The 15,437-nt window shown below is 37.6% G+C and overlaps 1 protein-coding gene across 1 annotated transcript in view; it reads left to right on the plus strand.

Moving 5' to 3' along the window:
- Positions 1-15,437, plus strand: part of ATRX (alpha thalassemia/mental retardation syndrome X-linked) — a 251,279-nt gene that overhangs the window by 331 nt on the left and 235,511 nt on the right. The window lies entirely within an intron of this gene.

A 15,437-nucleotide genomic window follows, 5' to 3' on the forward strand; every position in this document is an offset into this window, starting at 1 on the left:
GGGGTGGGGGGGGCGCGGCCTGGGGTATCGGGCGCTTCTTCCAACCTCCCCTAACCGGTGAAGCTTGCTTGGCCTCCTCTGTTTATTCTTTGCTGCCTGTGGGATTGACACCCCTAAGTCGGAAGCGGTCTTTGGTATCCCGGTCATTCTTCTAATCTTTGGGGCCTAGAAACTGCGTGGGGAAGAAGTGGGGGGAGGGTGAGAAGAGGGGGAGGGGAGGGGTGGGCGGGACGGAGGATGTGAGATCCTGGGACGACTTAGTGGCGTTTAGACTGCTGGAGACGGGAAGTACCCGGGCCCTGCGGGATTATTTTTTTTCTGCAGCCCTAGGAGTCAAGCCTTTTTTCGGGGGAGGTGTCCTGCCAGGTATTTATTTACCTTCTCTAGCCCAGATCTTGAAGGATATCCTTGGACTTATCTCTAGGCCAGGGGATACTAACGCAGGGTTTTGCTTCCAGAGGACCCAGTATACTACTTTTTGCGAAGTCCAGCTTTAATGGGACCTCAAATTGCCCCAATTTCTGGGCAAATTTCGAGTACAGGTAATTAGGCCTTATTTTTATTCATTCATTCATTCATTCATTCCACGAGGGGATGGGGGACAGGTTAATGTGGGTTGATGCGTAGTAAGATTTATTGCGAGGGAAACTGTGCCTGGCAGGCCGCCTCTTACCAATCAAGCACGTTTATTAGGTTGAGGCTGTTTTTCTCGTGTGCTTCTGATTTGCCTCTTGACAGTGTCTAAAAATTTGGGTAGTTAATATGAAATGTATACCACTTTTACCTAAGTAAATGGCTGGCTTTTCAGGCAGTTCGACATTTGATTTTTCATCCCACGATGTGAATTAAGTAATTTTTATACTCCGAGATGCATCCTTGGTGCCTAGTGGCAAAATAAAATTACAGAGAGCATGGATGTTGCATTCGTAGTTGGCAAAAATGTGCCTTTGAGTAACTATTATGGCGTATGGCGTATGGCGTATGTTTTTAGAGCACTTTAGCCAGAATGTAGAATTTGGGAATGAGCCTATGGTACTTAATGTCTGCTTTTCTGCATTAACAAACAGTAGATAGATGATGTTTTTCTTACCTTGGGAAAAAATATGCTTTAGTTCTTAGATTATAGAGGTCTAGTTGTGTAAAGATTGTGGCCTTGGTTTCTGAATTTGTGTTAATTGGCTCAAGTACAACAAACCTTTACTTATGGGGGTACTGGGCACATAAGAGATACCCAGTACAACTTGTTGGCTGTTTATTATCAGGCACTCATGTTCATATGCACGAATGGTGTACTCTACAGTTAAATATGACCTCTAGATTTTACTGAGTTTCACAATGTCTACATTTAAAGCTGTAGATTGAACTTGAATTTTCTCCCTTTCTTTAGAGTGAACAAATTATATGTAGAATTTCTGAATAGAATAATTCATTTTATGCCAGGGTTAGTTTTTCTTGGTGGTCTTGAATTTTTGTAGATCTTGGCGGTAATAATAATCATAACTAAAACTGATTGCTTTTGGTTGTCCTTCGTAATCTTGATTAATTCTCAGAATAGCCCTATGGGATATGTACTTGGTTTTCCCCATTTTACAAATGAGGAAACTGAGGCACAGAGAGATCAAAGAACTTGACAAAAAGTATGTAGCTTGTAATTGGTGGAACTAAATTGAACCCAATGTTGCCTCTAGAGTTTATATTCTTAACAGGATTAATGCGTCCTTGAGCTGCCAGGTCTAACCTGATTATGACCATTTTAATTTAGCCAAGTATTATGGTGGAAGGAGTTCATATTACCTCCTCTCATTTGTTGTAGGTCTGTGATTTTGTAGCTGTTTTTAATGTTGTACCGTTTATGTCCAGATAATGCTATATAGTGAGATCACTGAAACATTTAATTCCAGGAAAGTCCTAAGCTTTATATGAAAAACCCCTTGTAAAGAAACACATATATAAATGTAGGGAATTAATTAAAAAGTGTGACACTCCCTGATTATTTACTATGAAAAAGCTCGAAGTAGGTGTTCAAAAGAACTGTCTCAGGATGAAGTGTCATTCATCTCCCAAACCATAATCATAGTTAAAGGAGAATCTGACAGGTAATGCTTGAGTGAGTTGAATCCACGGTACTAAATCACTCTTGAGTCTCTTCTAATGTGAGGCAGAAATAATGTAAGCAGTTCTGTGCATTATCGTTAATTTTATTTTACATGGTAGTTCCAGATTTTTTCTTTATTGATCTTCTGTCAAGCAATTAAAAAGTAGAAACAAAGACTAGTTCTAATTTTTACTTGTGTTAATAAAAAAATTAATGTTCTAGGATTCTGTGGTGGAAAAATGCCCAAAAAGCAAGAGAGGAAAATAAACCGATGACCTGGCTAAATCATACACTGAATAATCAGTGGCTCTGTCTTTAAAGGTTTTGTTGTTTTTAAAGATTTTTTGTTGTTTGTTTTGTTTTAAGTAAGATTGACTTGTTTCTTCAAGTTTTTGACATTATAAAAGATGAGCATCTGATTGATAAACTTAGCTTTATTTTCTTATAAAGATCTTGATATTGGGAAACTTGATGGAACTCTTCATTCTAATTCTTATGACAGTTGATTACTTGAAAAGCTAACAGCTGTATTAACTTGTTATTGGTCTTCTGTATAAAAAGGCAGAGATTGTTTAAATTGAGATGTGTTGAATGTCTTTGAAAATGTTTGTTAAGGTGGAAGTTAACAAGCAATTACATGGTAACCTAATTTTTGGAAAATGTTATCTGTGAAATATTTGCATTTTCACTATGTGGAAAGCATTAAGCCAGGTCTGTGGACGGGGAGGAGATACAAATTTTATATAGGGTTTCGAGAGCATTTAAATTCCATTTGTTTGGTTATGTTATGGGTTGGGGTGAAAAGACATTTGTGACCTTAATTTTGATCAGGCCAGTTTTTATTATTGGCAATCTTTGATGTAGTAGGCTATGAGCTTTCAGTTATATACTGTTATTTCTAGAGATAAGATAAATTTAGTACTTAAAAGAATACTTCTATGTAGGTATAGGTGTGTGAGATAATTTTTTCGTAAGAAATTGTGTATTTATGTGTCTGTTTCACTTTTAGAGTAAAATGATGCATAGAACTTCCTTTACAAATGTTGAATGTAAGAGGGCAGTAAAAGGAGTGTCTAAGTAGTATCTCTCTGTAAGTGTGTCCTAATGTTTATCTTAAGATCAGTTTAATATCTGACATGCATGGTTTAACCTCCATTTCTCTATCTGTAAAATGGGAGTAAGTTTAACAGCTCTTGATAGCCTGCAGGTGTTCTAGAGGAGGTTCCATGTTTATAACAGTGGTTCTTTAAAGACAAACTAAAGCTCTTTGGGGTTTTCATTCATGTTTAAGAGTGTAAAGAGGTCCTGAGAGTAAATGGTTTGAGAACTTCTGGCATAGAGAAATGAACATTGAACTATGAGTCAAACCTGGGTTTTCTAGTTATAGCTCTATATCTTAGCTGATTGTATGACCGTGGACAAATCATTTATCCTTTCCAGGCCTCTGATTTGTCATTTACAGAATGAACTTGTACTAGATGGTCTATAAAGCCAATTTTTAAAAAAAATTCTGCTTTTATGAGTGTTGATCATTTACGTATTTTATCTGCCTTTTGGTGGGGTGGGGAGAAGGGTAGTAGTGAGAGAAAGTTTCCTTATTCAATGTATTTATATCTTTTTTGTCTTAAAACTTTCATTATTAGGGCCGGGCGCGGTGGCTCACGCCTGTAATCCTAGCACTCTGGGAGGCCGAGGCGGGAGGATTGCTTGAGCTCAGGAGTTTGAGACCAGCCTGAGCAAGAGGAGACCCCGTCTCTACTAAAAATAGAAAAATTAGCTGGGTGTTGTGGCTCTTGCCTGTAGTCCCAGCTACTCAGGAGGCTGAGGCAGGAGGATGGCTTGAGCCCAGGAATTCGAGGTTGCTGTGAGCTAGGCTCACACCACAGCATTCTAGTCCAGGTGACAGAGCCAGACTCCCTCTCAAAAAAAAAATAAAATAAAACTTACATGATTAGGAAACAGACGTTTTGTTGCTAATATCTGTCACGGTATCATGTGCACATACCTGTGCAAACATTTATTGGAAAGAAAACCATTTTTGTTGGGAAGTTTGTCATTGTGTCTCAGGATCTTTCTGTTTTGAAAGGTTACTGTATCCAGTGTATTTTTGCCATTTTATGATTAAAGATGATACTGCTGAAAAAACCTATATTAATTCTAGCCAACTGTTCTTTTTGCTGTGGGAAAAGTCTTTGAATTTTGCACCGTAGCTGCTATTTTCAGATCCTGTCTCTGCTGAAATTTTGTCTCCTAGTTTTGGCTTGAAATAGCCATTCCTGGTATCTGTAGTCCAGCTCTCTTGTTAACTGTTCCATACAATAATTTCTTTAAGAAATTATTGGCAGTAGTGTTCACATGTATATATCCTGCACTCCGTATTTGGGGAAATCCTTTATTTGTTGATCAAATACTTGAATATCAACTAGGGGCCAGGCATGGCACCATGCTAGGATATGCAAAGGATGAAAAAATGAAATTCCTGCCACCTTAAGGCATTTTTAAAGGGAGATAGGTAACTGAATAAGCAGTTACAAAGCAGTGCTAATATGGAAATATATTGGTTGTGCTAGGGATCACAAATGAAGGACAGCCTAATTTTGGGGATGTCTAGGAAAGTTTTGCAGTGGAGATCGTATCTATATTGAGTCTTGAATGACTTAGGTAAGGATTGGCTGTGAGAGGGCAGTCAGGTAGAGGGATTAGTATAGCTAAAGATTAGTCTTTTTTTCCACATAGCAGAGGAAATGCAACATGTACACGAACAGTTTTGGAGCAGGATATAAAGTGATAAAATGCTGCATGAGGTAAAAAGTTGCTGTGGGAGTTCAAAGTAGGAGGACATTTCTGATGGGAACCAAGGAAAGCTTTATAGAGAGAGAGCATTTGAATCTGGCCCTTGGAGGATGGTACAATTTTGACAGAGAAGACTGTGGGAGGATTACAAATGTGAGGAATAGCAGCTCGAGCAAAGGAATTTTGTATATATTAGCATTTTCTATTTGGAAGAAGGTCAACATAGAATTTTTAACTTAATTCCTGGACAAATACTGTATAACTATTGTGCATTTTATATGGTAGCTTTTGTGGCTTGACAATCTTGTAAAAGGTACGTGTGCCCTATTGAATGAGCCTGATCATTTCAGTTCAGAACTGTCAAAAGTATTACTTTTCTTAAAGATTATGTAGAATTTAAGGTACAGGTTTGAATGACTTTATCAAATTGTATCCTTAGTTGTCATTTATTTATTCATTTCAGAATATTACGGGGCTTAGTTGTCTTTATTTGGTCTTTTGAAGTGGTTGGTTGACTGTTGGGTAACATTAGACTTATAAAATCCAAAATCCAAAATAAATCATTTTTGAGTAATGCTGGATTAATTATTTTGCTTATTTGAATTATAGTAGTTATTTTTGGCTTATTTGATAGCATTCAAAATTTAGTTCTGCTATGATGCTTGGTTTAAAAATGTGAATTTGTTTCAACAAGGTTGATATATCAGTGAACAATTTGAAGTATAGGGCAAAATTTGCATTTGCTTATTCGGGATTTTGTCTGCAGGGTCAGGAATCAGCAAACTATGGCCTGCCAACCAGTAGCTTTTTCTCTGTAAAATTCTATAGGAATACACCCATGCTAATTTGTTTACATTGTGGCTGCTTTTGCACAGCAATTGCAGAGTTGAATAGCTGCAACAAAGACTTTATGGCCCACAGAGCCTAAACTATTTACTATCTGGCCCTTTATAGAAGGAGTTTGCTGATTACTGCGCTAGGTAAATGCTGGAAACTGCACCTGGCTGAACAGAGCTGGGTAAAAGTGCATGCATATACATGCACATACGTCAGACATTTACCAGCTACCTCAGTTCTTCATGTATGTTATAAGCCACACCCATCCGTATCTGTTGTTACAATTTTCCATCCGATTTCAGATAACCTTCCTTCTACCACTTCACAATAATTCATGAGCTGATGCCCACTTCCACAAGCAAGCTTCAGGTCTTTTTCAAGGTAAAGTGCCATATTTATTGTATTTGTGCATTTCTTAATCTACCACTTTTTTTAGGTTTCTGTCTTTTTTTAAAAAATGTGTCACTGATGAGGTTTTTGAGTGATGTGCTTCTAACCCCATTTTTCTTATGAGTTATATGGTATTCATTGCACAATTTTGCATAGTCCGGTGGTTTTTAGGAACCCATATATTACATTACTGAGGAACTGACTGTATTGTCATTCTGCAAAATATACTAATTCACTCAACCAAATATTTCTGTGGTGGCATAAAGATTAAGTGAGTTAATGGGCATAAAAGCACATAGATTAGTGTCTGGGACATAATAATTACTCAAATATTAGTTATTACTGATTACTATGACCATGTGCCAGGAACTGTTCTAGGTACTACATTGATGAACAAGACAAATAAATCACTGTCCCCATGGAGCTTACATTGCACTTTAAAAAATCTATATTAATATACACTTTAAGGGGGAGGGGAAAGGAAGTGAGGGGTAGAAACCTACCTAACAGGTACAATGAACACCATTCGGGTGATGGGCACACTAATAGCCCTGACTCAAGCATTATAAAAGCTATCCATGTAACAAAAACATTTGTACCCCCTTAATATTTTTTTTTTGAGACAGAGTCTCACTGTATTGCCCTGAGTAGAGTGCCGTGGCATCACCCTAGCTCATAGCAACCTCAAACTCTTGGGCTCAAGTGATCCTCCTGCCTCAGGCTCCCGAGTAGCTGGGACTACAGGTGCACGCCACGATGCCTGGCTAATTTTTCTATTTTTAGTAGAGACAGGGTCTCGCTCTTGCTCAGGCTGGTTTCGAGCTCCTGACCTCAAGCAGTCCTCCAGCCTCTGTCTCCCAGAGTGCTAGGATTACAGGTGTGAGCTACCGTGTCTGGCCGAAGACCTCATCTCTTGGAAAAAAATGAAACATGTCTTGAAGTTCCCAGTAATTTGGCCCACATGAATGTGGTAACCTTTATTGCAATTTAATTTTTTGTTTTGGGCATTATGTAGAGACAGGTATTTTAAAGTAATGAGGTAGAATGGAGATCCGATTCAAATATTGCTGCTTTGTTACTCAAATTTATAATTTCTTACCTCCATTAGAACATTTATAGCTTTGTATTTAAAATGAAAGACTGGGATTTGTTCAGTCCTTCATTTAAAAAAAAAAATGGTTTGGAAAGTGTGACATTTTCGGACAAATTCTGAATAGCATTTATTTGCCCAGGGAGGTTGAGCCTAGTAAAACCATAAATACCTAGGTTCTGCCCTGAAAAGTGCATTTAGACTAAAATAACATAGACAAGCAAGTGTTTAATAAATCATGTAAATATATTTTCCTTGCAATAAATAGGGAGATAACTTACACATGTACACTTAGGAACTTTTAAAACAGATTTTAAAGGTTACTCTTATACTGGAAGGGAAAGCATTAATCGAGGAAGATTAGGGTTACTAACCTTGTTATTTGTGTATTCCTTCTCTGTTCTTTTTAAAATACATACAACATAAAATTTAACATTTTAAGCATTTTAAAGTGTACAATTCAGTGGTATTAAGTACATTTACAACATTGTGCAGCCTTCATCACTATCAAATTTCAGGCCATTTCCTTTACCCCCAAAAGAAACCCACTCTGTATTTCCCAATTCTCGCCTCTCCCATCCCTTGGCAAACACTAACCTACATTCTAACTCATTGATTTGCCTATTCTGGAAATTTCACATAAATGGAATTGTAGAATATCATAAATATCGTAAGTCATAAAATATATTTTAAAAAATTTTGTTTTATTGTGGCAAAAACACTTAACAAGACATCTCCCCTCTCAATAGATTTTTAAGTGTCCAGTTATTTCAGTAGCATTAAGTACGTTCACATTGCTATATAACCATCACCACCACCTATCTCCAGAACTTTTTCATCATTCCTAACAGAACCTCCATAACCATTAAACAGTAACTCTCCATTTTCCACTCAGCCCCTGGAAACCCCTGTTCTACTTTCTGTCTATAAATTTGTCTATTCTAGTTACCTCATTTAAGTGGAATCATATATTTGTCCTCTGCGTCTGGCTTATTTCATTTAACATAATGTCTTTGAGGTTCATCTATGATGTGGCATGTTTCAGAATTTCCTTCCTTTTAAGACTAAATAATATTCTGTTGTATGTGTATATACACTATTAGGTTATTAAGTATGAAATGTCCGATTTCCTTAAGTACTAAATTTGGCAGTTGCTATCTCTGATATTTAACTTTGACACTTGTTTTATTTTTATGTGAGGGTACTTCCTCAGTCTTTCAAATGCACATTTTGGCTTGTGATTTTCTTTCAATTTTTTTTTTAGAGCAATTTTTGTGAAACCATGGATAAGTCAAAAATTCGTCTTATTTTTGAATACGAGTTCCATCATGGAACCTGTGCATCGCAGACAGCTTGAAATACCAACGAAGTGTTTGGGAAGGATGTGGCTAATAAACACACAGTACGTTGATGCTTTGAGAAGTTCGTTCTGGTGAGTTTAATCCTGAAACCAGCCACGTGGGTGACCTGAGACCAAGGTGGATAATGATGAGCTGAAAGCTGTAGTGGAAGTGAATCCATCTCAACCTACATGTGAATTAGCAGCAAGGCTTGACATTACTATTCCAACAGTATTGGACCATTCGAAACAAATGGGCAAGGTAAAGAAGCTGGATACATGGATACTACATGAATTAAATGAGTGTCAGCAGAGAAATAGTCTCAAACCTTGCCTCTCTTTGCTGTCATGACATAAAGTTGTACAATTTCTACACTGTATTGTGATGTGTGATGAAAAATGGATTCTTCTTGACAATTGCAAGTGTTGAGCACAATGGTTGGATAACGATGAAGTGCCGAAACACAGTCCAAAACTGAATATTCATCAAAAAAAGCTAATGGTGTCTTGTTTGGTGATCCAGTGCTGGTGTTACCCACTACAGCTTCATGAAACCTGGTCAGTTGATTACAGTGGATGTCTCCTGCAACCAACTGGATGAAATGATGAGGATGCTTGCAATTAAGCAGCTGAGATTGGTCAATAGAGACAAGCCAATCCTCTTACAAGACAACGCTTGACCACAAGTGGCACAAACGATGCTGTTCAAATTACAGCAGCTGGACTTGGAAACTCTGTCATCCGCCATATTCACCAGACCTTGCAGTAACTGACTACCACTTCTTCCAGGCTTTGGATCACTTCTTGCAAGGAAAAATACTCAATTCTCAACAAGCTGTGGAAAACGCTTTTCGTGATTTCATCACCACTAGTTCTCTAGGCTTCTTTGCTGCTGGCATAAACAAGATACCGTTAAGATGGCAAAACTGTCGATAGTTTAGGTGCATACTTTGATTAATTGTACTGCTTGTTTGAGATAAACTAAACTTTTGATTCAAAATCGGATATTTCATATTTAATGACTTAATACATTTTATCCGTTTATCTGTTGATGGACATTTGGGCTATTACCTTCTTTTATTTATTTACTTAAATTGACAAAAATTGTATATATTTATCTGTGTTGTTTCCATCTTTTGGCTACTGTGACTAGTGCTGCTGTAAACATTGGTGTGCAAACACTTGTTCTAGTCCCTGCTTTCAAATCTTTTGGATATACTTAGAAGTAGAATTATATTTAATCCTTTGAGGAAGGCTGGGTGTGGTGGTTCATGTCTGTAATCCTAGCACTCTGGGAGGCCGAGACGGGAGGATCGCTTGAGCTCAGGAGTTGGAAATCAGCCTAAGCAAGAGCGAGACCCCCCCCATCTCTACTAAAAGTAGAAAAATTAGCTGGGCATCGTGGGGCACACCTGTAGCCCCAGCTACTCGGGAGGCTGAGGCAGGAGGATTGCTTGAGCCCAGGAGTTTGAGGTTGCTGTGAGCTGCGCTGATGCCACCACACTCTACTCAGGGCAACAGAGTGAGACTCAAAAAACAAGGAACAAACAACCCTTGAGGAACTACTGTACTGTTCTTCACAGCAGCTGTACCATTTTACATTTCTACCATCAATGTATGAGGGTTCTAATTGCTCTACATTCTTGCTAACACTTCTTATTTTCTGTTTTTCTGTTTCTTTTTTTTATAATAGCCACCCTAATTGGTGTGAAGTAGTATCTCATTGTGGTTTTGATTTGCATTTCCTTAATGAGTAGTGATGAGCCCAACATCTTTTCATGTGTTTATTGGCCATTTGTAGATCTTTGGAGAAATACCTATTGAAGTCTTTTGCCCATTTTTAAATTGTTTTTTTGTTGTTATTGTAGGAGTCCTTTATGTATTCTAGATATTAATCTCTTAACAGATATTATTTGTTGTAAATATTTTCTCCCAGTCTGTGGGTTGATCTTTTTGCTCTCTTGTTAGTGTCCTTTGATGCACAGAAGTTTTACATTTTGATAAAATCTAATTTATCAATTTTTTGTTGTATTGCACTTGGTATCATATTTAAGAAATCATCATCAAATCCAAAATCATGAAGATTTATTCCTTTGTTTTCTTCTAAGAGTTTTATAATTTTGGCTTTTATATTTAAGTCTTGGTTCTATTTTGGGTTAATTTTTATATATGATGTGAGATAGGGGTCCACCTTTGCTTTTGCATGTAAATATCAAGTTCTTCTAGAACCATTTGATGGAGAGATGGTTCTTTCACCATTGAATGGTCTTGGCATGCTGTCCAATATCACTTGACCGTAGATGTATGAGTTTATTTCTGAACTCTCAATTCTATTTCGTTGGTCTGTATGTCTGTCCTTATGGCAGTACTACACTGCTTTGGTTGCTTTAGTTTTGTATTACTTTTTTTTTTTTTTTTGAGACAGAGTCTCACTCTTTTGCCTGGGCTAGAGTGAGTGCCATGGCGTCAGCCTAGCTCACAGCAACCTCAAACTCCTGGGCTCAAGTGATCCTTCTGCCTTAGCCTCCCGAGTAGCTGGGACTACAGGCATGCGCCACCATGCCCGGCTAATTTTTTTATTTTTAGTAGAGGCGGGGTCTCGCTCTTGCTCAGGCTGGTCTTGAACTCCTGAGCTCAAACAATCCGCCCGCCTCGGCCTCCCAGAGTGCTAGGATTACAGGCGTGAGCCACCACGCCCGGCCTTTATATTAAGTTTTGAAACTTGGAAGTGAGAATATTCCAGCTTCTCCAAGATTGGATTGGCTACTCAGGATCCTTGAATTTTTATATGAATTTTAGGATTGGCTTTTCCATTTCTGCAGTTAAGGCTCTTGCAATTTTGATAGGGATTACATTGAATCTGTAGATCACTTTAGGGAGTATTGCTCTTTTAATATTAAATATTTCATTTCATGAACATGGGTTGTCTTTTCATTTATTTAGGTCTTCTTTAATTTCTTTCAGCAGTGTTTTACAATTTTACGTGTACAAGCCTTGAACCCCTTTGATTAGATTTATTCGTATGTATTTCATTCTTTTTGATGCTGTTTTAATGGGAGTGTTTTCTCAGTTTCCTCTTTGGGTTATTCATTGCTAGTGTATAGGGATGTAATTGATATTTTTGTGTTGATCTTTTATCCTGCAAGTTTGCTGGATTCATTTATTAGCTCTCATAGTTTGTTTTTTTTTTTTCCTGGTGGATGCTTTAGGATTTTCTATATACAAGATTATATCATCATTTACAAATAGAGATAGTATTACCTGCTCCTTTCCAATGTGGATCCCTTTCATTTCCTTTTTTTTCTTAATTGCTATTGAATAAAAGTGACAAAAATGGGCATTCTTGTTTTTGTCCTGATCTTAGTTGGAAGCTTTTAGTCTTTTACCTTTGAATGTGATATTAGCTATGGGTTTTTCGTAAATGCCCTTTATCAGATTGATGAAGTTCCGTTCTTAGTTCTCTGAGTGTTTTTGTCGTGAAAGGTGTTGGATTTTGTCAAATGCTTTTTCTGCATCAATTGAGATGATCATGTGATTTTTTTCCCCATTCTATTAATGTGGTATATTACATTGATTTATTTTCATCTGGTTCTTGCATTCCTGGAATAAATCCCACTTGGTCATGATGTATAATTCTTTAAATGTGTCATTGAATTTTGTTTGCTAGTATTTTGTTTAGCATTTTGGCATCAATATTCATCGGGGATATTGATGTGTAGTTTTCTTATGATGTCTGTGTGGTATTAGAGTAATGCCAACTTTGTAGAATGAGTTAGGAAGTGTTCCCTCTTCTATTTTTTTTTTTTTGGAATAATTTGAGAAAGGTGGATATAATATAATTCTTCGTTGAATGTTTGGTAGAATTCACCAGTGAAGCCGTTCTGGTCCTTGGTTTTTCTGTTTTGGGATGTTTTTGATTGTGGATTTAAGTAATGGGATGAAGTAGTTACAAACCAAAAATACAGCTTTGATATTTACCTATGTAGTTACTGTTACCATTGTTCTTTATTTTTTTAATATAGCTTCAGGTTGCTGTCTAGTGTCCTTTCATTTCAGCCTGAAGGACTTCCTTTAGCATTTCTTGTAGGGCAGATCTACTAACAATTAATTCCCTCAGCTTTTGATTTTTCTGGGAATTTTTCCTTTATTTTTAGAGCATACCTATTCTGGCTATATAATTCTTGGTTTACTTTTTTTCCTTTCAGCATTTTAAATGTCGTCCCACTGTTTTCTGGTCTCTGTGGTGTTCAACTGTTACTGAAGATTGACTGTTAATGAGGATCCAATCTGCTGTCTGTCACTTCTATTGCTTATTTTGAGATTCTCTTTGGCTTTTGGACAATTTGATTATATTGTGTCTCCGTGTGGATCTCTTCGTGTTTATACTATTTGGAGTTTGTTGAGCATCTTGGATGTGTAGATTCATGTATTCCATGAAATTTGGGAAATTTTTGGCCATTATTTCTTCAGTTATTCTTTCTGCTCCTTTCTCTCTCTTCTCACATTCTGTGGCTCATTATGCATGTGTTGGTATGCTTGATGGTGTCTCACAGGTCTCTAAAGCTCTGTTAAGTTTTCTTCATTCTTTTTTGTTTCTGCTCCTTATACTGGGTAGTTTCTTTTTTTTTTTTTCCTATTTTTTAGTAGAGACGGGGTCTTGCTCTTGCTCAAGCTGGTCTCAAACTCCTGACCTCAAGTGATCCTCCTGCCTTGGCCTCCCAGAGTGCTAGGATTACAGGTGTGAGCCACCATGCCCAGCCCTTATACTGGATAATTTCAGTGGAGCTACCTTAAAATGCACTGATTCTTTCTTCACTCTGTTCAAATCTTCTGTTGTACCTCTTTATAGTGAATTTTTCATTTCCATTATTGTACTTTTGGGCTCCAAAATTTTATTTGGTTTCTTTTTATAATTTATGTCTTTTTCTTGATCTTCTTATCTCGGTGAGACATCCTAGTTTGCTTTAGTTCTTTGTCCATGATTTCCTTTAGCTCTTTGAACACATTTAAGAAGTTTATTCAAAGTTCTGGCCTACTAATTCCAATGTTTTGGCTTTCTCAGGGATAGTTTCTGTGAATTTATTATTTTTCTCTGAATGGACCATACTTTCTTGTTTCTTTGCAAGCTCATAATTTTTTGTTGAAAAGTGGACATTTTGTATATTGTAATGTGTGGTAGCTCTGGAAATAAGATTTTCTCCCTACCCATGGTTTGTTGTTTCTTGCTGCTCGTTGTGGGTTATATAGTTTTTGCTTAGTGAACTTTCTAAACTGTTTTTGTAAAGACTGTATTCTTTGTTGTGTGTGGACTCTGAAGTGTTTGTTCTGGTAGCTTATTGGTCAGCTAGTGATTTGACAAAGATTTCTTTAAATGCCTAGAGTTTCACAGATTGGTTCAGTGTTGGCACACTTCTCTGTGCTTAGCCAGTCTTTTTATAACTCTTCTTTAGCCTTCGTTTTCTGATTGCACAGAAGCTAAAGGTCAGCTAGAGGTCAAAGGCTATGGCCTTGTCATGTTTTTTCTGAGCATATATTTAGCCCTGGGCATATGTGTGTAACCTTCCAAATTCCCTGTTACATGCCAAAGCTTTTCAGAGCCCTTATTCCCCCATGTAACTTTTTCCTCAGCCTCTTCTTTCCCTGCCTTTTTGGCTTCTCTATTGTCTGCTCCACCTTGCCCCTGGTGGCTGAGGCTGGTATATTTGCTTTTAAATGCATTTGACAAACCCTGCCCATCCCAGGGACCTGCTTCCCCTGAGAAAGTTCTGAGATGGATCAAAAAAAGGCAAGCCCCTGACTCAGTTCCTTAGATAACAACCAGAGTGGTTGAAACCACCGTCACAATTCTTTGAGAATAGGGTCTGTGTTACTCCCTTTGGCATCTACAAGTTGCACTAGAAAAGGTGGACCACTGCCTTTCCAGCCACCACTGAGCCAGGGAGTAGGGCATAGTAGGTGTGTAAATTAAAACACCACAACGCTCTCATATTGAAATCTAGCTTTTTTTCATCGTGCATTCCCCTGCTGCATTCCCCTGCTCCACCATTTTGTGTGACTTCATTCCTGGTGTGTTTGTTTTTAATCCCTATGCCAGTGCCACATTTTCTTAATAACCATAGCTTTTTAAGAAGTCTTGATATCTGACAGGGCATGAATGCTCACATTGTTCTATTTTGTACTATCTTGGCTATACTTAACCTTGTACTGTTTCATATTGTATATCAATTTTTATGTTTCTAAGTTTTTGATAAATGTGTCCTTCTATTTTGATAAGCACTTTCAAGGCCTAATGTGAGCCAGGTATTATTTTAGACCACATTTTATCAACCTTGGCACTGTAGACATTTTGATCCAGAAAATTATTTGTTAATAGGAGATTGCCCTGTGTGTGCATTATACCCTCGGCCTCTACCCATTAGATACCAGTAGCACATATCCTCAGAGTTGTGACAACCAAAATGTTTTCAGACATTACTAGATGGTCCCCGTGGGCACTGTGGATATGAGAACCACTATTCTGGATGATGGGGATTCATAGATAATGAATACTGAGCTAAATGGAGGAGTAAATGATTGAAATTCACTATGTGTTTAAATACAGTTACAGAGATATGCACCAAGAGATGAGGAAGAATAGCAAAAAATTGCCTTGGAGAGTTGATGGCAAGTATTTTCCCAACAGATATGGCAGTTTTGAATTGGGTCTTGTAGCATGGTGGTGAGGGGGAGTAAGAGGGAGAGATGTTCTAGGTGGTAGAAAGGTCATGTCTAGAGATATGGTAGAAGAGCCTTTGAGTGCCTTGAGAAAAATGAGCCATTAAATTGATCAGAGAGGATATGGGTAGTACAATTGAAAAACAATGAAGGTAGTTGGGGTCAGGTTTTTGTTTTTG

The sequence above is a fragment of the Propithecus coquereli genome, unplaced genomic scaffold, assembly GCF_000956105.1.
Source record: "Propithecus coquereli isolate 6110/MARCELLA unplaced genomic scaffold, Pcoq_1.0 Scaffold86, whole genome shotgun sequence".
NCBI lineage: Eukaryota > Metazoa > Chordata > Mammalia > Primates > Indriidae > Propithecus > Propithecus coquereli.